We start from the raw sequence: 25725 nt of genomic DNA, 5'->3' as shown, positions 1-25725 counted from the left end.
GAACTTTTTGACTCTGATCTCCCAGAAAGAGTGAGCAGGTCTGCACTTCCCTTCCCTTCCTTCCTGGGGACACTGGGGTCTGCTGGGATGTGTAGCTACTAAAGGCTAAGACAGAAAGGCCAAGGGCACCAGGGCATTTGTACCAATAACTAGCAAACCCCACATTTCTAATCTAGAACATCTTTTCCGATTGGAAATCTTTCAACACTGTCCTCTCTTTTCATATTTCTGGCTTCCATCCCACTAATGGAGTAATTTCCTTTTTCCCCTTGGACTAGACATCAAATGGGGTGATATCAGATTAACTACGGGTGGTCTTTTCCTTTGAGCAAGTTATTCAAAGAAAAAGACCACAATCCATACCACATAAGGCTCTTATCCTGTGTCTTCAAATATGCTGATAATTGCTATCAATTAGCCTTTGTTTATTGCAAAACAAAAGGGACAATAAGAGCTTCCAGTACCCTCAGATTTGTGATGAGTATTTGTATTTTTACTCAGCTCTGGTTTTGTTTACAAATTCTTAAAAGATAGTAATTTTGAGTCACATCTACCAACCTCTATAGATGCCAATTCCTCTAACAGCACAGATCAAAGAATATAAAAATATTTTTGTAAACATTTCCTAAAAGGGCCAAAGTTAGAAAGAAACTAGAATAAGTTTTTAGGGTGAAATAATTTTTAGAGCAATAATAATTTTAATATTTATTAAGAATTTACAGTTGCAAAGGTATCAATATTCTTTTTTTTTTAAGATTTTTATTAGAAAGAGAGATACATCGAGAGAGGGAACATAAGCAGGGGGAGAAGAAGAGGGAGAAGCAGACTCCTCGTGGAGCAAGGAGCCCCATGTGGGGCTTGATCTCAGCACTGTGGGATCACGACCTGCGCCAAAGGCAGTAATGACTGAGCCACCCAGGCGCCCCAGCAAATGTATCAATATTCTTGAATTCCCCCCAAGTTATTAGTGTCCTATATATGTATATTCACACACAGAATTTAAAAATAAAGTCAATATTTTGTGAGTTGTCTAATTTTACACATAAACAAACATTTATTATGATAAATAAATGCAAGATGGAAGTAGTAATTACATCTTGAAAATAAAAGCAAGCGCATCTTCGGATAAACGTGACCATTCAACTCTACCATTTTACAGGCAATCCTGCACAAAGGAATGTTTGGTGTCTCCACTGTGTCATTTACCACTTACTTCTGCAACCTTTAATGTTCTTAAAGATTCATTTACTAGTTTTGAAATAAACCATACCATTCCATTAGTAAAACATTAACATTCTAACTCTAGAAGCAAAAGTAACACGAAAAATAACAACGTGAATTCCTTTGGACTGGAGAGGCTCAGGTGTACAAAGGAGGGCACAGGCCACAGTGTCAGCAGCGGGGGTGGGCAGGGCACCTAGCCTTTGTTGTTTTTGAAAAGCGTGTTAAAAGTACAGAATCTTCACAACAGAAAATTCAAGAAAGAAGCTCTAGGAAGTCTTGGTTGGCAAGAGCTGCAGAAGAGAAAATGAGAAAAATACTTTTATGTAAGTGGGTTTGAAAAGTTCCCCCAACAGGTTGGGGAAAAACACAGTCTCTGTATAATTTTTGGCCTTTTTAATATTCAACAAGGACACCTGCACCTTGTAACGTGTGCTCGTCTCACTTTGCATTTTCGTATCTTAAAACGGGCACAACCCTTGCCGGCGGGCTCCGCTCTCCGGCCAGCGACCTGCCGGGGAAAACGCCTCCTGGTTCTGGAATTTCTCTGCCAAAACACACTTGCTGGGTCTGCTGCTTGCTTTCCTCTCATCACTCTTCACACATAAGAGAGGAGTCACGAATGCCTGAGCTTCACTCGGACTCAGTGACACCAGAGTAACAGGGAACAGCAGCACGGGCTGGTCCCTCCCCTTCTTTCATTCAGAAACCAAACTGCGCATATTAGAAGATACTAACCCTACAGATACACACGAACTTGCAATGACCCCAATTATAAAAATACTCAAATGACAAAACAACTCATCCTCATTCCACACACCTTTATTTTAAAATTTTATCTCATCTATTAAAAAATATTGTATTTTATTTTTTCCAAATGAGAAATATTATATTTTAAACACAATATTTACTATCATAAATTGAGATATATCTGTCTTGGCTTTTAGATTGAAACTCGATTGTGCGACCAATGCAATTCTGTGTGTGAAGAAACCAAGGGTTTCAGTGTATTTGCACTGATGCAATTTGAAATTTATTCCTCTTTCCTAGCACACCCTAGCAGGGATATCAAAGCAAAGACTAGACTGTGAAGAGATAGGATGGAAATTTTCCAGGGACCTTCTTTACAAAGTGCAGAGCTAAGAACACTCTATAAACATTGTATTCAGTTATGGTATTAATACTGAAAATAATAATGACAAGAAGCGTAAGTGAAATCAAGAAAATAAGCATTTTTTTTTAATTATGGGAATATTGGCAAAGTCTAAATACATATTAAGTGCTGGAAACTACCCACCTAACAACCGAGTCACAAGCAGAGAGTCCTTACTCAGGGACCAGTCTGCAGTGTACCCACCATGACAAAGAAAGCCTGTCTTCTTGGAGGTAAAATCAAAACTTTCTTTTAAAGAGAAGCAAATTTGGAGTTTCCTCATGTTTCCCAATGCTTTCTTTCCTATTAACATTCTGTTCTCATAATGCAAGCCGTATGTGACAACAGGCAGCCTGGCTCATTCCTCTGACGTGACGCAAGTGTGCTCACTCAGCACTCCGCAGAACACCCGGACCGCGTGCACGTCCAGGGTCATTCCTCTACCGGCGTCGGCCGGGTAAAGTAAAACAACACTGCGTCTTTCCTGTGAAATATATCATGCCGTTTAGATCATACATTGTAGGAAAAAATCAATAGAGAACTAGCTCTTTAGAAAATTCAAATTGAGGCCATTAATTAAAATACAATGTTAACAGCTGAGACAGCAGCGCTGCTTTAAGCTACAACTAGTCACTAAAATTTGTGGTTAGAGGAGTACATACGCTCCTTTACTAGCAGAACAATCTCCTACCAGGTAAAGGGAGAAAGCGCTCATTTGCTTCGGAAGAAGCAGGGACTGGACAGGGAAAGGCTGCTGAGGCGCAGTGGGTTCCAGCTGTGAGACAGATGGTGCCTCAGACCAACAGAAACCTTCTGCAGAGGAAAGTCAGGCCCCGAGACACGGGGGAATGCTGCCCTTGCTTCCGCTGGGTTCCCGCCTTTGGGCGACAGAAGAGTCGTTCCTTCCTGAAAATCAAGTAAGTCCAAGCATCCCTACTATGCAGAAAACATCTTTGGCAAACAAAAGAAATCTTATGCCCTAATACGTCTTCTACTTCTTCTATATGAAGTAAAACATTCTAAATTAAAGAGAATGAAAGAAAAAAGGTGTAATTCATCTCAATGTACAGAATGCACTGATTTTAGCCCTTGAGGAAAGCCTGTAATTGCACACGCACACGTAATATCACATGTTTATACAGTGATGGTAAGAGCCCTGCTGTTTATACTAAAGCAGGCGCTGCTCAAGCAGCCAACTAGTTTCCTCCGTCTGGTTATCCATCAGAGCACATCATTCCTCTAACTCAACATACGGACTAGAAATGGTTCAAAAGTACAACTCTGTGGGTGGATAAATTTACTGTATCATACACATTTAATGTTTCAATATTATTCATCACAAACCAATAAATTATTAAATATTTTAAATCTCAAGATAAAAAACAGTAATTAGATAAGAAACAAATGTGAATCTGAGAAAAAGTGGGGCTTTCTCTACTGAAACAGAATTATTTTTGTCCTATTCTATAAATCCTAAATCACCTAGCATAACTTAGTGCAGAAACATAGTGTCCATCACTAAAATGTCATTTGAAATGAAAAGTGTTGATGATTATAATGTAATACATATTTTTGGCATTTTCTTGCATCATTACATTATTATATATTTATATCATATTTTGGATAATCATCAATTTACATCTATTAATATACAAGCCATACATATTGCGACACTGTTTAGATTTACAGAAACTGAACTGGCTGAAATCTAAAGGTATATACCATTAGAAAAGGAGAAAGGCACAGAAGATAATCAGAATGAATAAGATGTGAATGAGTAAAAAAGAAATTAACAAATTCTAAAGAGGCCATTGAAACTACTCCTACCTTCTACCTTCTTTTAAAGTTCAAGCAAAACAATTTCTCACTGAATTTGCCAATAATGTGGCAGTAATTCATTTTTGGTCATCGTCTCCGATAGCCCTTCCAATGCATTATTTCCAGGCATGGTTCCAAGACTCCGGACCCTAGAGAAGCAAGGGGAACTGCGCTGCACTCCTGGCCTTAGCAGAAATGTACTCTCATTTGGAAAATCTAGGGCAGGAATAGCGATTCCAATTTTCCGGCTCCGTCGCGGTGCGCACGGCCCTGCCCGCGGCCGCCGGCCCGACGCGCAGAGCTGGAGCCGCCCGCACCTGACGCTGTCGCGGGGGCTCCGTGGCCCCGTCACGAGCAGGACGTCTACCTCCAACTGTGTCCGTTTTCCGCAATTCCCTCGGGAAGAGACGTGCCCAGACGTGTGCGGGAGGCCAGCCGGAGCCGAGGGTCAGCGACGCCCACCTGGGGCGGAGGAACACAAGTCATCGAGGACAGAAGAAAGCGGCCACGGGACGCATTTCCCGCTCTGAGCTTCGCGGTGCGGCTCTCGGAGCGAACAGACCCGTCGGACGCCGGCTCGCGAGGCCAGGGACCTGGGGCGGGAGAGGGCGCACACCAGCCGAAGGGTGACGCGGGACCCGCGCACGCCTCGTGGCCACTTGGTGTCCGGCCCTGTGCCTCGGTGTCAGCTCTGTGCGTCCCTGTCCGGCCCTGTGCGTCGGCGTCCGGCCCTGTGCGTCGGCGTCCGGCCCTGTGCGTCGCTGTCCGGCCCTGTGCGTCGCTGTCCGGCACTGTGCATTCGTGTCCGGCCCTGTGCGTCCGTGTCCGGCCCTGTGCCTCGGTGTCCGGCCCTGTGCGTCCGTGTCCGGCCCTGTGCGTCCGTGTCCGGCCCTGTGCCTCGGTGTCCGGCCCTGTGCCTCGGTGTCCGGCCCTGTGCGTCCGTGTCCGGCCCTGTGCGTCCGTGTCCGGCCCTGTGCGTCGGCGTCCGGCCCTGTGCGTCCGTGTCCGGCTCTGTGCGTCGCTGTCCGGCCCTGTGCGTCCGTGTCCGGCTCTGTGCGTCGCTGTCCGGCCCTATGCGTCGCTGTCCGGCACTGTGCATTCGTGTCCGGCCCTGTGCGTCCGTGTCCGGCCCTGTGCCTCGGTGTCCGGCCCTGTGCGTCGCTGTCCGGCCCTGTGCGTCCGTGTCCGGCCCTGTGCGTCCGTGTCCGGCCCTGTGCGTCCGTGTCCGGCCCTGTGCGTCGGCGTCCGGCCCTGTGCGTCCGTGTCCGGCCCTGTGCGTCCGTGTCCGGCCCTGTGCGTCGGCGTCCGGCCCTGTGCGTCCGTGTCCGGCTCTGTGCGTCGCTGTCCGGCCCTGTGCGTCCGTGTCCATCTCTGTGCGTCGCTGTCCGGCTCTGTGCGTCCAAGCGCGCGCTCGCTGGACACAGACCCCGCTACCTGCGGCGAAAGGCGCATCGCTGCAGTCCGGGTCACACTGCGGGTCACAGTGTTCCCGAAGACACCGGGGTGAGAGACGCGGTAAGTCTCCAGACGACGCGCTCGAGGCCTTAGCGCCGTCGGACGGACACATCTCGGGGCCTGTCGCTGCAGCCAGACGAGCCTGTCAGGCTCAGCCTTCGGGTTTTGTGAACCTGCTGCGATGCGGGTAGCGCGGTGGACCTGAAACCGCAGCTGCGAGAAAGGAGAAGAACATGGTCCCGACGGATCACAGCATTAAAGAGCAGGTGAAATCCCGGGTGCCGGGCAGTCTGCTGACCTCGGACTCCTGCTTCCAGCTCCCGGGGGTCTCAGACTCATGAGACCGAGCCCTGCGCTGGGCAACGTACCCCACGCAGTCGGCTTAAGACTCCTCCTCCCTTGCCCTCTGCCCTGCCCCCACTAAAATCAATCAATCAATCTTTTTTTTTTTTTTAACAGAATTATTTAAATATTTCTTAAAACTACGTAATGCTTTACCCACGCTGTCCTTTGTCTATATAAATTTTCTATCACAGATCCTCTGGGATGCTTGTTATTTTTTCTTTGACCACGCTAAGAGGCCAATACCCACTATCTCAGAATTCAAAACACATCATTCTGACTTTTCTTGTCATTACTGGACTTGACATAAACTACATGCTCTGATATGTCAAACTATGTGTTCAATCTAGGTAAATGATTTTTGTTTTGACCAGCATGAACTCTATATTCCTACAGTAATATCAATTAGTGATACTTTGTCTTACCCTGAAAAAAAAGAATTTAAAATCCTTTCTCCCAAGGGCACCTGGGTGGCTCAGTTGGCTAAGCTGATAGGCTCAGGTCATGATCCCAGGGTCCTGGGATTACGCTCTCTGCTCACTGGGAAGCCTGCTTCTCCCTCCCTGCTTCTCGTTCTGCCTGCCTCTCTGCCTGCTTGTGATCCCACGCATTCTCCCTCTTTCTTTCTCTCTTTGTGTGCGTCAAATGAATATATAAAACCTTTAAAATAGGGGCGCCTGGATGGCTCAGTGGGTTAAGCCGCTGCCTTCGGCTCAGGTCATGATCTCAGGGTCCTGGGATCGAGACCCACATCGGGCTCTCTGCTCAGCAGGGAGCTTGCTTCCTTCTCTCTCTGCCTGCCTCTCTGCCTGTTTGTGATCTCTCTCTCGGTCAAATAAATAAATAAAATCTTTAAAAAAAATAAAACCTTTAAAATATATAAATAAGTAATATAATATAATAAAATTCTTTCTCCCAAAGGATTTCTTATGATTAATGGTAAGGGAGCAAGAAACATTTAGAAGTTCATCCAGTCTATAGGTGTGGAATAAAAAACCCAGCTGGTTAACACTAACTACAATTCCCTGCCTCAGCCTGATTTTTAGGGAGCTCTGAAGAGTTGATCTACCACATATGTGGCATCCGGTGTGTGCCTAGCAATAAAGCAATGCTTTGAACAGGGCATCTCATTTACTTCTCCAAATAATGTTCTCAGAGTGGTAGAAATTCAACATGGCCACATCTGGGCTAATGTAGCAAAACGAGAGACCCAAATCTATGTATCAGTCAAGTGGCAGAGGCAGAATTTTACTGTGAGTTAATGTGACCCTACTGGACATTTAAACTTCCTACTTTATTGGTCTGGCTCATCTTGGATTCATTATTAAAAAGCAAATTCCTTCTGTAACACCACTGGGTACAGTGAGAGTTCCAGAACAGCTCTTACCCTCAAATCTGTTAAACATCTAGCAAGAAATACCACCACATCATTAAGTAAAATCGCACTTTGTGCATACAAGTTAAAAAAAAAAAAAAGACTTTCTTTGTATGTAAATTGAAATTTCATGTTTTACAGTCTTGTGTGGTTATCATGTAATGGGAGGACAGGATCCCAGAGGACCCAACACGCACAAAACTGAAGTGACTGAGACCAGACAAGTCGCTGTGGCAGAGGACAGACAAGTAACACACACCCAGTCAGAAGCGCAGAATCCAAACACAAAAACCCGGTTAGTAGGACTGAACTCAAAATCTAGGAAGTTAGAAGTGCTGTGTCCTACGCACATGGAGGCCCCAGCGTACAGGGACCAAACTCGGACTCAGCTTATCTTGCTGAGGATGCTTTGGGGCGGCTACAGACTGGCTGAATGTGGTTTGCAGAACAGAGACGCATCATCGCACAGTAAGGAATCCGAGGGCAAATAGCGTCCAGGCTGGCAAACACACACAGGGCTGTCGTCAGGAACCACAGAACTTTCTTCTGCTCCCCCAACCGCAGCAGGCTGGCTGTGACCCTAAGATGTTCCTCAGTCACAACTGGCTGTCCACATCTACCCAAACACTACGTATGTTGCTAAAAGAGTATTTCATTTTACAAAAGGGGCAAACAACAGCAACAACAACAAAAACCTCACAAAACGTTCTAGAAGCTCTCAAGGAGAAATGGGACTTACAGGCCGACCATGAATGAAGCTGAGCATAGGAAAGTGACTATGAGACGTGAGCTTCATTAAGGGGCTCACTGATAAGGAGAGGGAGGGGGTGGCCGCAGGATACGCAGACTGACTACATGAAAACTTGTCAGCATAAACAAGTGTGAAGATCCTAAATGACCATTCCTTGCAAGAGAGGCGTAGGTTAGATCTCAAAATTGCCTGACGATTTCTCAGGCACCTTTACTGAGAATGTTTTACTGCCTTTCTCCACCCGCCTATAAAATTCATCAGGAAGTAAAAGTGTCATTTCAACTTCTAGGATTACCAATGATGTAGAACGAGGGGGGAGAATTAGTGAAAGACTACAGCACAAATAAAATGAAAATGTCCTTGGTAATGTCAAACCACACCAAGCCGACTGTCCTAAAACCGAGCAATTTCTATTGAAAACGGTAGTTGTGCTGATACAGACCTGGAAAGAAGTCTGGGTAGGAAGTTAAAAGAATTACACAGAGACCTAAAAGATGTCTTTTTAAATTGCTAATCCTGTCTTTCAAATATATAAATTCTTTTCACCACAGTCAATGATGGCTACAGCATTTGGTACGCGGTCGTCCTTTTAGTGGAGAAACGCGGCCCTTGCTCCAGCCACTCTGCATTCAGCGTCTCGAGCTCCCTCACCTTAGCACCTCTGATTCGCTCTCTCGGTCATTCACAATGAAACACATGCTCTGCCCTGCCGTCTTCCTCGTCTGCTCTCAGTGTTGTTTTCAACAAGTTCTGAGTTCAGTGCTTCTGCTGTTGTCGTTACTGCTGTTTTCCGTTTTTAACTTCTATCCATCGAGGGACCTGAGTAGACGTCATGACAGAGAAGCCTGAGGGAGGAACGTAAGACTGAAGGCAGAGCAGAAGGAAGGTCAAGGTTCGGGTACGAGCTAAAGCAAGAAGCGAGGCAGAGGCTGGGATCCATAAACTAGGACTACGAGAAGATTCAGAGTTACGGCTCTGCATGAGATGGAAACCCGATCCTCTCTGACCATTAGAAAGTTCTCTTTTATTACAAACTTGACAAAACAATGAGACTGTTAACGTTAGAAAAGTAGCAGGTGACTCAATCAGTCGGAGTCTGCTTTGGAATTCTTATTTATTTATTTATTTATTGGACAGAGAGATCACAAGCAGATGGAGAGGCAGGCAGAGAGGGAGATAGAGGGAAGCAGGCTCCCTGCTGAGCAGAGAGCCTGATGTGGGGCTCGATCCCAGGATCCCGAGATTATGATCTGAGCCGAAGGCAGCGGCTTAACCCACTGAGCCACCCAGGTGCCCTTTGGAATTCTTTACATTCTTACAATTCTATAATTCAAAATCCACTATTCATTAGACAAGATTCTTAAAAGAAATATTTTTTAAGATAATGTCAGTTTTAGGTAAAAAGTTATAGAATATTTTTGTAGAGTCTGTCTACATCCTAGCGAGCAACATGGGAAACATTTGCCAATCTCGAATGTATAATCTTAAAAATTCAATAGAAATGTACTGACTACTTTTGATTAAACAAGCCCTGCGTTTGGCACCTGCCAGCAAGCCAGGGCTCAGTCGTGCGCCCACTGTGCTAACGGCGGAAAGGAATGCAGCGTCTACGCGAGTGACTGAGGCGCGGCGCAGCTCCGGGTAACTGCCACGTGCCCATGAGACAGGAGTCATCCAGACGCTCGAGAAAGGCGGAAACCACTCTCGCTGTTAGCGTTCTGCAACAGCCGGCCTTCCCTGTTCGACTTAGGGCGGAAAAGTACTTCGACAGATACCGGTACTGGGTCCTGATCCAGGAAAACGTGTCTTGCTACATTGATGGGGATCATCTGAACAAAGAGAGTTCACAAGGCAGGGGAGACCGGCTAAGGGCATTCTGCAGTGGTCTGGGCCAGAGGGAGGAAAGGCCTGAGTAGAATTAGACAATGGGGGAAGGTATCAGAAACTGCCTGTGGACACGAGGGGAGAAAATGAAACGCCACAGTTGACTTTTAAAAATCTTTCTAGAAGTATTTTCCACAAAAAAAGAAAACACTCAGTTGACTTTTCCTTTCTGAGAAAAAGTAAATATGATCAGAGTGATTACTAAGAAACTCTGAATTTCATTTTCAGCTACAATTAGAAATTCTTATTGTTCTTAGTTTATGCTACTTTATACAATCATTGATTATATTTTATGGATTTATACAAACATTGATTCAAAAACCACTTAACTTTTTTTTCTTTTTTAAGATTTTATTTATTTATTTGACAGAGAGAGATCACAAGCAGGCAGAGAGGCAGAGAGAGAGGAGGAAGCAGGCTCCCTGCTGAGCAGAGAGCCCGATGCGGGACTCGATCCCAGGACCCTGAGATCATGACCTGAGCCGAAGGCAGCGGCTTAACCCACTGAGCCACCCAGGCGCCCTTAACTTCTACAAGGCGGCTGCCCTGTGTGGTTTCAGGTCAGACGGTGAGCGCTCCGCGGCCCTCAGGCATCAGGCAGTGGAACAAGCAGGTAAACCATGCCGCTACCACGGGAGGCGGTGGGGCTTGGGAGAACCTGGGAGCACACATCCAGCATGAAGACATTTTGCCAATCCCTGTCCTAGCAGGGACTTCAGGTCAGGATGGAATTCTTGCTCTAGCTAATTCTTTATTTCATTTCTCTGGATACTTGCTAATTCTTATTTCCCTTATTTCCAAGACCCCAGTCCACATCACAACGTGAGTAGTTCTAATCATTAAAGCTCTGAACGGTGGATTTCTTACTGTTTTCTCTGCAGGGCGCCGGGACTCTCTAGGACTGTTTACTCGTGTTGTTTCCTCAGTGACTCCCCTGATGTAAAACTGAAAACAGGCTGATTTCCAGAGAGTGACAGGGGAAAAAAAAAATCAGAATCTTATCAAATGAAATTCAGAACTTTAACAAAAATAATGACTTGAACAGTCCCATTATTTAATTAGCAAAGCACATAAAAGCTACTTTGATTCACCTCATCATATGATAAGACTCGTTACCAGCTACTAGATTTCACTATAAGCCACGCACGTTCCAGGTACTGTATGAGTATGACTTCAGTAACCCTCAGAATAACGCTCTCCTGCCGGTCCTGTCACCCTTGAGGAAACAGAGTGAGACTTGTCCACAGTCATTCAAACGGCGAAGTAGGAGACTCAGACTCAGGCTGTCTGGTCTGTGTTATTTTCCCAAAAGCATCTCAGCACCTACCTAGATATTAAACCAAAACAAAAAGCATTTAAGATACTTATATACTTTCACTAAAAATGAAATTTTCTTTGAAGTGCTTTATGTATTATTTTTGCAAATATAATTTTTATTTAGAAGGCAAATTGGTCATACACCATTTTAACTTTATTAATTCCTTCACTCTTCATTTTATGAAATGTCCAGAATGTAATGAATAATTAGTGACTTTCTATAGGACCTAAGGACTCTAGTGCCTTACCTCCATTTACCAATGTGACTAGAAGTTATAAACAAAGCCCAAAATAACAATGAAAAGTAATCATATTATTTTATGGATAGAAAACTACTTGTGTACAAAGCCTCTATATTTTATTCACAAACATCAAAGAAAATTAATTTCTACATCTACTTATAAATTTTAAATGCTACCAACCAGTTTTAATTCCAAATGCGTCCATTATTTTACTTTGCACACAAAGACTTTTTTTTTTTTAAAGATTTTATTTTTATTTATCAGGGAGAGAGAGGGAGAGAGAGCGAGCACAGGCAGACAGAATGGCAGGCAGAGACAGAGGGAGAAGCAGGCTCCCTGCCGAGCAAGGAGCCCGATGTGGGACTCAATCCCAGGACGCTGGGATCATGACCTGAGCCGAAGGCAGCTGCTTAACCAACTGAGCCACCCAGGCGCCCCTGCACACAAAGACTTTAACCTCAGTAACTATTAAAAGAATCATTTTACTGGCATCCTAAAATTAAAAGAACAGTTTTATTGGTTGACATTTGACATTTTTACCTAGTTTTCTTAAAGGCTATTTTTCATGTTTTTGGAAGCCAGTGATCTTAAACTGTCAACCCATCCTTGTCAAGTCTAATTCAAAATGTTTGCTTGTTCAGTAAACAGAAGCCGTATTAGATCTGTCACATTATTTCAAACTTACAAAGCTCTACTGGCCAAAACTCTTTAAAATCTAAATAAAAGAAGAATCAATTCTAGCTTAAACAAGAAAGGGAGGAACTTTATTGACTTCTTTAACCAACACACAGTAGACGGAAACACCCTGGGCTCAAGGTGCCAGGAAACATCAGGCCTGTCACTTCTCCATCACTTGGCTTAACTTTAACATAGGTCATCAGGCCTTCTGGGCTCCCCGTTTTACACACTCTTCTGGCAGATTCACTAAGGTGGGCCACTGAGCCTGACTGCCTGGACCCACTGCAGAGGGTCCCAGATGCCAGGTAATGGGGCCCAAGTCTGCACAAGGGCACAGAGGAGTCCGCGCTACGGAACATCAGCAGAGCACTTCCCGGGTCTGGAGGGATGCAAAGCCTGGGTTCATTCCCAGCAACACAATTTAGAGTGCTTTAAGCTAAATATCAATCTTCCTCAGCCTCAGCTCCCCAAACTTTAAAGGTCATAACACCCACGTACTTTACAATGAGGCTCAATGAAAGAGCATGCGGCAGGCCTGTAGAGGTAAGACCCACAGCTACCAACCGTAGGAAACTTTAAATAAGGGAAATCCTGTGGCTTCTTCTAAAGACATGGATTCTGGGAAGATCGAACATTTGGGCAATTACTTGTAAACATTAACGTGCATGTAGATGCCAGTTACACTCTGTTCATGTCCAGACTTTGCTTTGTGGAATGCAACGACGGTGTTCCACTTGTCCCAACAGGACTTTCAGTGCTACCTGAATGCATCCGCTCTCTACGCAAGAAACCCGGATAAAGGGCACTTCTATCTCCCTTTCCCACCCCTCCTCCTCCAATTCCTAACGCCATGCCAAGTCCCAAGACACACCTGGGACAGATTAATAGGGATTATTCTATCATCCTGCCATTATTAGAAATGAAAATTCCCAATGGTATAAATTGAATCTCATCTTTTTTCTCTTACCAAAAATAATCCTTAAAGGACTGAGTAACAAAGTACAAGATTATTTATGGTTCCACTTTCAAGTTGATAGCAAACAATGGAGTCTGGGTGTTTTGAATATCTCCTAGTTCTTGCAGAAATAATGCTAAAAGGTTAGTGAACACTACTGTTAAATAAAAATTTGTACACAGAACATACAATGTAAGTAATAAACTGCAGATGAGTAATTACAAAGTTGAAATGCTAGAGCAACAGAAATTTTCTTTTGTGTGTGATTCTACACAGTGTATGTGAATGCCCCATTTATCCTGGGGGACTGAGGTGTTGCACATCAGTAATTTTTCAGATAGTTTATGTTTACATTAGGACAACCTAGCTTTTAATTTCAGTTTTATCGTAACTTCAGTTAAGTCTGGTAACCGACTGAGACTTAAATGAAGCTTCAGCAGTTACCACTCTGTCCTCAGCTCAATGGGAAATGATGTCTACAGCTTCTCAACAACAGATATACTTCTGTGTTAACAGACACTGTGAATTATGTCTCTTTATCTGTTCTTTTCTGTTCGAAATCGTAGAACCCATGCACGCCATATAGCAGCTCACCTTAATTTTATTTATTTTGTTTAACTTGTTGACCTCTTCTATGTCATTTCTTTGTTTTTGAATTCTCTTAGATGTCATGGTTGCACCTTTCATTTTTGGAAAAATACAGGAAATGCATACATGATAAGGATATAAATCATTTCTCCTTCTTACCAGCTAAAACTGCTTGATACAAGGCAGTCTTTTATGATTCTCCTGTATCATCTTATCATAAATATTGCTCAATATAGCCTGATTTTAGTATTTTACATTCTACTTTTTCTTTTTTGACTTTTTTCATAACAAAGGGCATATCTGTTGCAAATTTCTGAAATATAGAGATAGGAAAGAAACACAGAAGAACCCATCTCCCCAGTTACGTATTATTCCCTTTGCCTCTTCCTCCAGTTGTCCCTCCCTGCCCGAACCACTCCCAAGAGATCACACTGACCAGCGATGACAGTGCTGCAGAATGTTACAGAACGCACAGGGACAGAGCATCTGTGTGTGCACACACGTGTGCGTATTTACATACTTTTTCACTTGTCACATCTTTAAATGTCAATTATTGCCCTGACATCAATAAGATGGCAAAATCACCCCCTCACCAACAATAATTGGGGTGCCATGCGTAGACAAAAGTGCTTTTGTGGGAACATTGGGATCTCGTCACAGGCCAGGAGCAGTCCTCTTCTCCTAGGCAACTCCTAGGATTTACACCTGAGTCCCACCAACCTCAGTCCTACCACAGATCCTGTAAATGCCCTATAACTTGGGTCTTGCTCCTTTTAGCCATTGTCCAGAAATGGTCCTGCCACCCAGAAACTGGGCAGAAGACACATCCATTGTCCCCGAGGCAAGTCAGCCAATCTCAGTCTTACCGCAGAAGCTGAAATGGCCCTGTAATTCAGTCCCTCTCAGTTGTGAGCCAAAGGTAGTCCCAGCCACCCAGAGACCTGCCAAAATACACTCTGGGTGTGCCCTCAGTGGGCCCATCCATTTAGGCCCACTACCCTCAGTCTGTCTGTGGATCTTGAAGCTGCCCTTAAATTATTAAAGCTATAGCTCCCTTTCAGTCACCTTACAGGAGTGGTTCTGCCTTCCTGGGGAATGAGAGGGAGACAAGCCCAGCTATGCTCCTACAGGAAGGCCCAAGGACCTTGGTGCAAGTCAGATCTTGAAGCAGCCCTGTCACCTCACTCTAGCCCTGTTCCACCCCAATCTGTGGGAACTCCTGTCATCCAACAACCTGATAGGAAGAATGCCCATGTGTGCCCCTAAAGCAGCCCTGTGACTTAGTTCTAGCCCCTATCAACAAATTACAGAGACAGAGGGGAATAAAGAAACAAATGAACTTTCAAGGAGTCAGAAAACTATTCACAAAATCGCAATAGTAAGTTATTATGTATAAATAATTCCATTAAATGTAGAGGATTAAATTCTCCAAATGTTACACAACAACTTAATGGCTTAAAAAGCAAAGCCCACCAACAAAGTACCTACAAGAGAGACTCTTAGTTTTAAGGACACACATAAGATGAAAGTGAAAGGATAGAAAAAATATTCCATGGAACTAGAAACCAAAAGAGAGTGTTAGTGGCTATCCGTGTATCAGATAAACAGACTTTCCATCAAAATATGTCAAACGAGACAAAGAAGGTCACCATGTAATCATAGAGATCAACTCATTAAGAAAACCTAATAATAGTAATACACTTATGTACCCAACATTGGAACACTTAAATTATAAATATTAACACACCTAAAGGGATAAATCGACAGTAATACAATAATGGCAGGAGACTTCGATGACCCATTTTCACAATGGATAGATCGCCCAGAGATCTATCAGTAGATCAGTAAGATCCAGAAAGTCAGTAAGAACTGACTTTACAGTAAGAACTGTAAACCAGCTGAATCTAACAGACATATACAGAACATTTCATACAACAGCAGCAGGATACACTCTCTTCTCAAGCACACACAGAACATTCCCCAGGATAGATCATATGTTGAGCCATTAAATGAGCTTAAGAAATTTAAGACTGAAATTATATCAAGTATCTTTTCTGACCACAATTGTATGAAACTAGAATCAATAACAAACAAAATAAAAGGTATTAAAGAAAACACAAATAAATGAAAAGATAGCCCATGTTCATGGATTGGAACAATTAATGTTAAAATGTCCATATTGCCCAAAGCAATCTATAGATTCGATTCAATCCTTGTGAAAATTCCAATGGAACTTTTAACAGAAGTAGAAAAAAAGACCCTAAAACCTGTATGAAACAAAAAAAGTTCACAAATAACCAAAGCAACCTTAAGAAAGAAGACAAAATTGGAGGCATCCCACTTCCTGAGTTCAAACTATATTATAAGGCTACATTAATCAAAACAGGGTGGTACTGACCAAAAAAAACAGACACATAGACAAAGGAGCAGAACAGAGCACCCAGAAATAAACCCACCCATATAGTATCATCTCATCTCTGTACAAGGGTGCCAAATACAAAAACTTGGAAAGGATGGTGTCTGCAATCAGTGATGCAGGGAAAACTAGATATCCACATGAAAAAGCCTTGAAATTAGACACGTTCCTTACACTACTCACAAAATTAACTCAAAGACCTAAAACCATAAACCCCTAGGACACAGTGAAAAGGTGCCTGACATTGCTCAAGGATATATGCATATGACAGCAAAAGCAAAAGCACCAAGCACTGTTTATAAATAAACAGGTGGAACAACATCAAACTAGAAAGCATATTCTTCTTCTTCTTCTTCTTTTTTTTTTTTTTTCAATACTTATTTGTTTCTTAGAGGTCGGAAGGGCCAAAGGGAGAGGCAGAGAAGATCAAGCAGACTCCATGCTGAGGGCATGAGTCCACATGAGGCTCAATCTCACAACCCTGAGATCAGGACCTGAAACCAAGAGTCGGACGTCTAACCTATTGCACCACCCAGGCGTCCCAAAAAGCTTCTTTTACAGCAAGAAAATAATGGAAAAAATGTAAGGGCATTATTTGGGTTGCCTTATTTGCCTATATTTGCAAACAATATATTTGATAGGAGATTAAGATCCAAAATATATAAAGAACTTGTAAAACTCAATAGCAACCAATCAACCAATTAAAAAAAAATGTTAAAGGACCCATATAGCCTTTATTTCAAAGACAAATGGTCAACACGTATATGAGAAGGTGCACAACATCACTAATAATCAAGAAAATGCAAATCAAAACCACAATGAAATATCTCTTCCTGCCTGTTAGGATGGCTATTATAAAAAAAGACAAAAGGTAAGTATTGAGGAAGAGTGTGAAAATAAGAGAACCTAACGCACGCTGGTAGGAATTTAAATCTGTATGAAATAAAGCCATATGAAATAAAGTATGACGGTGCCTCAAAAAAGTAAAAACAGAACTACCGTATTATCCAGCAAACCTACTGCTGAGTATAAATCTGAAAAAAATAATTTTTATTCAGGATCTCGATGAGTTATCTGTACTCTCAAAGCTCTTTGCTGCATTATTCATGATGGTCAAGTTGTAGAAACCACTAAAGGTCCAGAAGAATGGTAACATATGAATGGATAAAGAAAATGTGGTATGTATATACAATGGGATATTACTCAGCCACAAAAAAAGAAAGTAACGATGCCATTTGTAACAATGTGATTAAAGTGGAGAATGTTATGGAAATAAAATAAGCCAGACACAGAAAGACAAGTACTACATGATCTCTCTCACCTGTGGAATATAAAAATGTCAAACTCATAGAAACAGAAAGTAGAACACTGGTTGCCAGGGCTGCGAGGTGACAGAAACGGAGATGCTAGTCACAGGATACAGACCTTCAGTTAGAAGATGAGTAAGTTCTGAGAGTCTAACGCATGGTGTGGTGAGTAATTATTAATACTGTATTGTAAACTTGAAATGTGCAAAAAGAGTAAGTCTTATTTGCTCTTGCCATGCAAAAAAAGTGGTGATGTGAGGCGATGGATGTGTTGATTTCACAACCATTTCAATGTATACATGTATTAAATCATCAAGTTGTACACACCAGACACTTGTCAATTATACCTCAGTAAGATGGGGTGTCAATTACCATTCCATGATACAGATTTACTAACATTTATTTAACCAAACTCCAATTATAATAGATATTTTCTAGTTTGGGTTTATAGAAAGAACGCTAAGACAAGCGTATATGTATGCCTTTGTTGGCTAAGCATGTATCTTGAATAAACTCTTTTTTTTCCCCTTCTAATCTTAATTTAATGACTCTAATTTGCTGGCAGACAGAACCTTAGAGAATCAAGCTACCCGGAAAGTCATGTAAAATTATAAACATGCAGTGAGTGAAGGGCTAAGGATTCGTCCACTAGTAAAATCCAGGACTTTTAGATCCTCATCAATGAAATCTAGCCCTTCCCAACCATGGAGGGTTTAACTTTTTCTGAATGTACTTATCTGGAATATTGAGATTATCAGCTCCGTCTGACTTCCAAACATGTATTGAACACCAACAGTTGGTGGGACATCTACTCCCCTGGACAGGTGAAAAGGATTGGTATGTTTTTAAAGAATAGTGTAATTTTTTAAATGATAATTTAGTTATAGTCCTAATCTGAGGGGATAATTTGGAGAGCTCCCCCAAAAAAGCATCTCCCCCAAACTTTTAAAAAGTTTTTGCAGAATAAATCTACCATATAAATACAAACATTTTGTATTAGATTCTGTATATATATATATGCAACAAGGCGTATTGTAGTGGCATAAAAACACTTATATAACATTAGTTTATTTTGTGTTTATCTAATCCTTACTACACAGTTGGTTTTTTGTTTGTTTGTTTCCTCTCTGTCCTTTCCTACTTCTTACTGGAATCTCAAGATAGTTGGATGAATTACTGTCCCCAGTCCTTCACCCTCTCTTTATGGTATTATATATACACACCCTTGTCATGACCTCATCATGGCTGGCTTTGGGCTTGGGCATGTGATTCCCATTAGTCAATGAAATGTTTAAAAATGAAATGTCATCAGGCGCCTGAAATGTACTTGCACAGTTGTTTCCAAAATCTGGTTTGTCCTGTATAAGATTTTATGTTAACTTCAGATTGGATTTTGTGCACCACACTAGTGGTGCTGTTAGAAACCCCCTCACTGCATTTTTAAGCCTGTTATTTCATCTCTTGGACAATGATGTTTCTCCTATCAAAGACCCGATACAGACAAAAGTGTCCATCCATACTGCTTGCCTGGGCACTCACAGGGTTTTTTTGTTTGTTTGTTTTGTTTTTGTTTTTGTTTTAATCTCCTTGTCATACTGGGATCAACGCTCAAGTTTTTAGTATACAGCCAGATGTCAGCTACCTTGTTCTAAGCAAGCCCAAGGCCATATCTTCTATCCCAGCTTGACATTTCTGTTTCTTTCTTTAGAATGTGGCTGTGCCCTTAGACACTTTTTTGATATCTACAAACATTTCTATCAATATGAAACAGAGGGAGGGTCAGTCCACATTAAATTAGCTTGATATTTACCCAGAGTCACTCAAACAGTTTGTGCCCGATCAGCTTACTTGAACGTAGTGCAAGTAAAAATCACCAGAAGAAACTGAGCAGAAGGCAGGAAGAAGGAGATTACAGTTCATTCTCACTTCTAGAATGCCCTCGCACCAACAACACATCTGGGCATGGCAGAGTCGTGTGACCTGCTCATTAAACAATTACTTTTTTTTTTTTAAGATTTTATTTATTTGACAGACAGCAATCACAAGTAGGCAGAGAGGCAGGCTGAGAGAGAGGGGGAAGCAGGCTCCCTGCTGAGCAGAGAGCCCAATGGGGTGCTCGATCCGGGGACCTGAGCCGAAGACAGATGCTTATCCCACTGAGCCACCCAGAAATCCCTAAACAATTACTTATAAAGTCCTATGATACTCTGAACTTTTCAAGGAGAAAATAAATATTGAAATTTTTATTCAGAATCAATTTTTAATCTCCTACCATTTGCATTGTATTTTTAGGCATATTTAATAATACATATACTTCAGAAAGTTGTATCTATATGAATTTTAAACTAAACGTAATGTGTTACAGACATGCATGTAATACTTTGTATGTGTGTTTGGTCACATGCTCAAACATTTTCATATATATCGTCTTAAGAAAGGAAACATCTGGGACCACATGTTTTATAATGAGGGACTGTGTATTTCTTTCTCTGTATCCTTACACTTGGCGTATGGGTAAGAACAAAATTTCGCCTTTCTACAATAAAACTTAACATGTCTTGTTACGTACTGGACCACAGCATTGCTCATGTAGACGTATGTTTTTTCAGATTCGTCATACCAGTTCCATTGGGATGACTTTTCTAAGATGCCCTGTTTTCAGCACGTGAAGACTGTCGAGTTCCATTTTTCATGGTATGCATTAGTGTGTGTTATTATTTTATATTAGTATCACGTTATTACGAATGTGTGTTGGCTGACAGGATGAGGATGATGAGGCAGTGTCCCTGAGTCTTTTGTAGACTTTTTGTAGAAACATGCTTTCCAGGTTCTGTTTTGTTCTCTAGGAATGAAGAGCATTAAGAATTAAGCTTACTGAGTCCTTCTGAGAACGTTCTTCAGGCCTCTTTAAAATTCAGAGCCCACACAATCCCCTGGCTGTCACACACCGAGTCGAAGCTAGCGCTGACCACATAACCGGTCTGCTGTATTCAGAGGGGGAACTGCATTCGTGTTCCACTTTGGCTTCAGCAGGTGGCCGTCTGAGTGCTTGAGGCTGGAAGTTATGTCAGCATAAAAGACCGAGGGGATTTTTTTTTTTTTTAATTGAGTCTTCAAAATCATCCCAGCAGTTCTGAGATCAAACGAAAATCAGTTACTAGTACAGTGTAGCATGGCATCCAGAACCTGATGGGACTTCTCCAGAGGTCCACACTCTGTGAGGAGATCAGGTGTGAAGTATACACACTTTCTGGCTAGCAAGAAAATTTTTTGTTGTGTTTTATTTCCACTGAGTGAAGGATTTGAAATTAAGCATCAATTTATATGGACATTTTTTTTTCAATTTATTTATTTTCAGAAAAACAGTATTCATTATTTTTTCACCACACCCAGTGCTCCATGCAAGCTGTGACCTCTATAATACCCACCACCTGGTACCCCAACCTCCCAACCCCCCGCCACTTCAAACCCCTCAGATTGTTTTTCAGAGTCCATAGTCTCTCATGGTTCACCTCCCCTTCCAATTTACCCAAATTCCCTACTCCTCTCTAACGCCCCTTGTCCTCTATGCTATTTGTTATGCTCCACAAATAAGTGAAACCATATGATAATTGACTCTCTCTGCTTGACTTATTTCACTCAGCATCATCTCTTCCAGTCCCGTCCATGTTGCTACAAAAGTTGGGTATTCATCCTTTCTGACAGAGGCATATTACTCCATAGTGTATATGGACCACATCTTCCTTATCCATTCATCTGTTGAAAGGCATCTTGGTTCTTTCCATAGTTTGGCGACTGTGGCCATTGCTGCTATAAACATCGGGGTACAGATGGCCCTTCTTTTCACGACATCTGTGTCTTTGGGGTAAATACCCAGGAGTGCAATTGCAGGGTCGTAGGGAAGCTCTATTTTTTATTTCTTGAGGAATCTCCACACTGTTCTCCAAAGAGGCTGCACCAACTTGCATTCCCACCAACAGTGTAAGAGGGTTCCCCTTTCTCCACATCCTCTCCAACACATGTTGTTTCCTGTTTTGTTAATTTTGGCCATTCTAACTGGTGTAAGGTGATATCTCAATGTGGTTTTAATTTGAATCTCCCTGAGGGCTAATGATGATGAACATTTTTTCATGTGTCTGATAGCCATTTGTATGTCTTGATTGGAGAAGTGTCTGTCCATATCTTCTGCCCATTTTTTGATGTGTTTGCCTGTTTCGTGTGTGTTGAGTTTGAGGAGTTCATTATAGATCCTGGATATCAACCTTTTATCTGTACTGTCATTTACAAATATCTTCTCCCATTCTGTGGGTTTCCTCTTTGTTTTTTTGACTGTTTCCTTTGCTGTGCAGAAGCTTTTGATTTTGATGAAGTCCCAGAAGTTTATTTTCGCTTTTGTTTCCTTTGCCTTTGGAGACGTATCTTGAAAGAGGTTATTGTGGCTGATATCAAAGAGATTACTGCCTATGTTCTCCTCTAGGATTCTGATGGATTCCTGTCTCACGTTGAGGTCTTTTATCCATTTTGAGTTGATCTTTGTGTACGGTGTAAGAGAATAGTCGAGTTTCATTCTTCTACATATAGCTGTCCAGTTTTCCCAGCACCATTTATTGAAGAGACGGTCTTTTTTCCACTGTATATTTTTTCCTGTTTTGTCAAAAATTAATTGACCATAGAGTTGAGCGTCCATATCTGGGCTCTCTACTCTGTTCCAGTGGTCTATGTGTCTGTTTTTATGCCAGTACCATGCTGTCTTGGTGATCACAGCTTTGTAATAAAGCTTGAAATCAGGTAAGGTGATGCCGCCAGCTTTATTTTTGTTTTTCAACATTTCTTTAGCGATTCGGGGTCTCTTCTGATTCCATACAAATTTTAGGATTATTTGCTCCAGCTCTCTGAAGAATGCCGGTGGAATTTTGATCGGAATGGCATTAAAAGTATAGATTTCTCTAGGCAGTATAGACATTTTAACAATGTTTATTCTTCCGATCCAAGAGCATGGAATGGTGTTCCATCTATTTGTGTCTTCTTCAATTTCTTTCATGAGTGTTCTGTAGTTCCTCAAGTACAGATCCTTTACCTCTTTGGTTAGGTTTATTCCCAGGTATCTTATGGTTCTTGGTGCTATAGTAAATGGAATCGATTCTCTAATTTCCCTTTCTGTATTTTCATTGTTAGTGTTTAAGAAAGCCACTGATTTCTGCACATTGACTTTGTATCCTGCCACGTTGCTGAATTGCTGTATGAGTTCTAGTAGTTTGGGGGTGGAGTCTTTTGGGTTTTCCATATAAAGAATCATGTCATCTGTGAAGAGAGAGAGTTTGACTTCTTCATTACCAATTTGGATACCTTTTATTTCTCTCTGTTGTCTGATTGCTGTTGCTAGGACTTCTAATACTATGTTGAACAAGAGTGGTGAAAGTGGGCATCCTTGTCTTGTTCCTGATCTCAATGGGAAGGCTGCAAGCTTTTTCCCATTGAGGATGATATTTGCTATGGGTCTTTCATAGATAGATTTGATGAGGTTCAGGAATGTTCCCTCTATCCCTATACTTTGAAGTATTTTAATCAGGAACAGATGCTGGATTTTGTCAAATGCCAATATTAAAGTCAGAAAGATTAGGTGATTGGTTGAATTATCTGGAATTCAGCTATTGTGGGGTTAGTAAGACCTAATGTACAGATGGCCAAACATTTCCTGCTGTAGTGTTCAGTGTTTAAACTACTGAGATTTTTGTTCCTTACTCTACATATTTTTTTACATTCAGTTGACAGTAGAAATTGTTAATGTGTTAATCTTATCTTCCAGCAACGATTTGTAACCTTTTTGCTTTTAATTAGAATTATTTTATTTTCCTTAACTAGTAAAATGTTTTCACTTAAGGTGGATTAGATGTAATGCCTCTAAATAATACTAAGGAAAAACGTCAAAAATGTGCATGTAAATTGATGTTTAATTTCAAATCCTTCACTCAGTGGAAATAAAACACAATAAAAAAATTTCTTGCTAGCCAGAAAGTGTGTATACTTCACACCTGATCTCCTCACAGAGTGTGGACCTCTGGAGAATTCCCATCGGGGTCTGGATGCCATGCTACAATGTACTAGTAACTGATTTTCGTTTGATCTCAGAACTGCTGGGATGATTTTGAAGACTCAATTAAAAAAAAAAAAATCCCCTCGGTCTTTTATGCTGACGTAACTTCCAGCCCCAAGCACTCAGGCGGCCACCTGCTGAAGCCAAAGTGGAACACGAATGCGGTTCCACCTCTGAATACAGCAGACCGGTTATGTGGTCAGCGCTAGCTTCGACTGGGTGTGTGTAGGCCAGGGGGTTGTGTGGGCTCCGAATTTTTTTTTTTTAATTTATTTAACAGACAGAGATCACACGTAGGCAGAGAGGCAGAGAGAGAGGGGGAAGCAGGCTCCCCGCCCAGCAGAGAGCCCGATGCGGGGTCGATCCCAGGACCCCGGGACCACGACCCGAGCCGAAGGCAGCGGCTTAACCCACTGAGCCACCCAGGTGCCCCTGGGCTCCGAATTTTAAAGAGGCCTGAAGAACGTTCTCAGAAGGACTCAGTAAGCTTAATTCTTAATGCTCTTCATTCCTAGAGAACAAAACAGAACCTGGAAAGCATGTTTCTACAAAAGACTCAGGAACACTGCCTCATCATCCTCATCCTGTCAGCCAACACACATTCGTAATAACGTGATACTAATATAAAATAATAACACACACTAATGCATACCATGAAAAATGGAACTCGACAGTCTTCACGTGCTGAAAACAGGGCATCTTAGAAAAGTCATCCCAATGGAACTGGTATGGCGAATCTGAAAAAACGTACGTCTACACGAGCAATGCTGCGGTCCAGTACGTAACAAGACATGTTAAGTTATATTGCAGAAAGGCGAAATTTTGTTCTTACCCATACGCCAAGTGTAAGGATACAGAGAAAGAAATACACAGTCCCTCATTATAAAACATGTGGTCCCAGATGTTTCCTTTCTTAAGACGATATATATGAAAATGTTTGAGCATGTGACCAAACACACATACAAAGTATTACATGCATGTCTGTAACACATTACGTTTAGTTTAAAATTCATATAGATACAACTTTCTGAAGTATATGTATTATTAAATATGCCTAAAAATACAATGCAAATGGTAGGAGATTAAAAATGGATTCTGAACAAAGACTTCAATATTTCTTTTACCCTTGAATTCTCCAGAGGGATTGATGTGTCCTACTTTGGAAATGTAGGGTGAAAGAAAACAGTGAATGTCCTAATTGCTGTGATGGAGACATGAACACGTGTCTGTGAGGGAGCTGGAGAGCAGCATCTAGACCAGGAAGAAAGGTCATCCCAAAGTGAAATGACGAGGGCTGAGGGCCTACATTTTGATAAAACAGAAAGATCGCACCGATGACGTTACAGTGTTTTTGGTATCCTCCCATCTCTGTTAAATCCCGTTAGCATAAAAAATGTAATTCCAGCATTTCTGGAAAATTCGTGGTTGCGAATGTGAATAGTTTGTGAATTCCTCCGTATCTGAGAGCAGGAGATGGAAATGAACATCCGGGAGCAAGACGCCATCTGGGGCCAAGTTTTCCGACAGTGCCGGGACCCTTGGCGGCTCCCACGTGCGGCCGGAGCGTGGCGGTCACAGACGGTCACTGTCGCGAGTGCGAGGACGATGTGGTCAGGACGAGGAATTCTGTGACACAACGGAGGTCCCCACGCAGTCGAGCTCTGAGTGAACCAGAAGGGCAGTGACCCCGGGTGGACCCGGCTGGATGCAGTACAGACGCTTTACAAAGGGCCGGGCCTCTCGGAGGCGCGCGACCCTGTCCCGGGGGCCTGAAGAAGCGACCCCTCGCGTCCTGCCCGCGGGGAGAACCCGGGCTTTCCCCACAAGCAAAGACTCCGCGAGGGGCTGACGTCGCCCACCTTGAGCCGCCCGCGGCGAAACGGATGAGGCAGCCTGAGGCGCCTGGGCAGCCGGGGCCTTCGGAGCGCAGCCCACAGGGGAGCTGCCGGCGCGGCCAGGGCGACACCGTACCGGAGCAGGCAAGGAACGCCCGAAGGCGGAGCCCCGAGTTCTCGAGGGGATGAGCGCGACCGGAGCCGGACGCAGGGCGGGGCGACAGCAGACGCCGCGGGGCACAACATGGCGGCCAGGGGCACAACATGGCGGCCAGGGGCACAACATGGCGGCCA

The 25725-nt window shown here is 42.7% G+C and overlaps 1 protein-coding gene across 8 annotated transcripts in view; it reads right to left on the bottom strand.

Moving 5' to 3' along the window:
• The window catches only part of GULP1 (GULP PTB domain containing engulfment adaptor 1), a 256891-nt gene that overhangs the window by 115751 nt on the left and 115415 nt on the right, over positions 1-25725 (bottom strand). Inside the window, exons 4-5 of one of the 8 annotated variants that reach the window (XM_044241128.1) lie at positions 11091-11326; positions 10867-10955 (exon numbers count right to left, since the gene is read on the bottom strand). The exons of 6 other annotated variants lie outside the window; for them this stretch is intronic. The gene's annotated coding sequence lies outside the window, so the exon portion shown is untranslated. Of the gene's footprint in view, positions 1-10866; positions 11327-25725 lie in introns of all 8 variants that reach the window. One more of the 8 variants, XM_044241127.1, reaches the window with a different exon arrangement.

Source organism: Neovison vison, chromosome 3 (genome assembly GCF_020171115.1).
Source record: "Neovison vison isolate M4711 chromosome 3, ASM_NN_V1, whole genome shotgun sequence".
In the NCBI taxonomy this organism is placed as follows: Eukaryota; Metazoa; Chordata; class Mammalia; order Carnivora; family Mustelidae; genus Neogale; species Neogale vison.
Note: the sequence above shows the minus strand (reverse complement) of the source record. Positions and strands in the feature narration are given on the sequence as shown.